At 36.8% G+C, this 1,883-nt stretch overlaps 1 pseudogene; it reads left to right on the top strand.

Annotated features, from left to right (window-relative positions):
- On the top strand, nt 1–1,620 carry LOC130707120 (L-lactate dehydrogenase B chain-like; annotated as a pseudogene).
- The last annotated feature ends 263 nt before the right edge of the window (nt 1,621–1,883 follow it).

Raw genomic sequence — 1,883 nt, 5'->3', positions numbered from 1 at the left:
ATGTTAAACGTTACCCTTCCTGTTGTCTTGGAATTTAAGCAGAAGTCTCAATTTGATATGCATCAAAATGCTTCACATCCAGAAGCAAGTTGCTGTACTATCTCCGCAGCACATGCCAAATCAGTTCTGCAAGCTTTAGCCTGTTGCTCAAGTCCTCATTTTTCCTGATGATGACTCATGGTATTAATAATGGTGGTATAACAGACAGAGAAGATCAAATTTCAAATTCAATGTATTTTATTCCACACATTCCAAATCTTATTTTAAAACTATACTTTGATACGAACAATACAATTTTAGATGAAGGATTTAATAGACAAAATGATGGATTTGCTGTAGTTTCTTAAAAAGTATTTTTGAACACTTTTGTATCTATTTTATTGAAAAAAGAAAATACTTTTACTGATATAATCTATAGTTTTTCTTTATGAGAATTTTACGTATTGATAGTTGATTCATATTCCATTTCCCACAAATATTAAAGTCCTGTCCTTCTAATATGCTTAACATGAAGAATAATTCAGAGTTTTGGAATGCAAATACTTAAACATGAAATCTTACAGTTTGTGCACATGAGAAAACTACATAGATGACAGTGTCCCTGTCTTTGTGGAGACACAAATCTCAGATCGCTTTTCAGATTCGCACATGTTCTTTCATTTTCTTTCTTGATCAACATGCTGCCTGTGCTATTTTCCCCTCCACTTTCTGACTTACATGAAAATCCTGGAAGTTTGAGGAGCTGGCTCTCTGTGAGGTGAATCTTGACCAGTGGGAAAGGGAAGGAGTCAGGTACATCAATTCCTTCTGTTTTCTTTCTCTTCCCCACGGACTCCTCAAGGCTTGCTTCCTTTTCGCAAAACTTGCAGTTCTGAGTGCCAGGTAACACGAGGAAAAAGCAACCAACCATGTGTCTTTGTGGCTCCTTGTTAAGCAGAAACCAGTGTGGTAATACATCATAGCACACTGGTTTCACATTGCTTTGCTTTGCTTCACCTTTTCTCTCACCTTCACCACCAGGACTAACACCTCCTAAAAAGTGTTAACACCTTAACCCTTGCCCCATCCTCTGCTTCCTAGAAGACTCAGTTAGGACACTTTCCATTTAGGATGACTTCTTTCAGCATATGTAGACTTGGGCCATCAGCATTCTGGGGAAAATTTTGGTAATGAATCTGTCCTTGCTATTGTTTTGATAAACTAAAGGAAAAATATATGGATCTGCAGAGTAGGAGCTTATTTATTCAGACACCTAAAATTGTGATAGAAAAGACGACTGTCAAAGCCAAGTGTAAGGTTGTGGTGGTAATCCCAAGACTCTATCAAGGAGAGAGAGTTACCTCATTCTGGTCCAGAGAAAAGTTACTGGGTTCAATGCATAATATTTAAGATTTTGTAGCACATTCCAGATTGCATCACCATTGTTTCTAACCCAGTGGGTGATCTTACATATGTTATCTGAAACTCAGTGAACAACCCAAGCCCCATGTGATTAGAAGTGAGTATAATCTGGATTCTACTAGATTGGGCTATTTTATGTCTGAAAATCTTGGCATTCATCCCAGCAGCTGTCATAGATGGATTTGAGAGGACCATGGTGACTCAAGTTTGGCTACGTAGAGTGAAGTGAATATGGCAAGAACTTTGCTTTTTATACCAAATTCAGAAATGAGAATAGACATTGACCATGAGATTTGGAAGGAAGTCTATAATTTGGTGGGTAAAAGTGCCTATGAGGTGTTAAAATGGAAAGGATATGTAAACTTTGCCATTGATGTAAGTGTGGCTTAATTGAATCCATATTTAAAACAATATCCATGTTCATCTACTATTAATAATAGTAAAAGATATATGACATTGAGAATAAATTCTTCTGAGCCTTT

The sequence above is a fragment of the Balaenoptera acutorostrata genome, chromosome 2, assembly GCF_949987535.1.
Source record: "Balaenoptera acutorostrata chromosome 2, mBalAcu1.1, whole genome shotgun sequence".
Lineage (NCBI taxonomy): Eukaryota > Metazoa > Chordata > Mammalia > Artiodactyla > Balaenopteridae > Balaenoptera > Balaenoptera acutorostrata.
The sequence above is the reverse complement of the archived record's forward strand: the minus strand, read 5'-3'. Positions and strand labels throughout refer to the sequence as shown.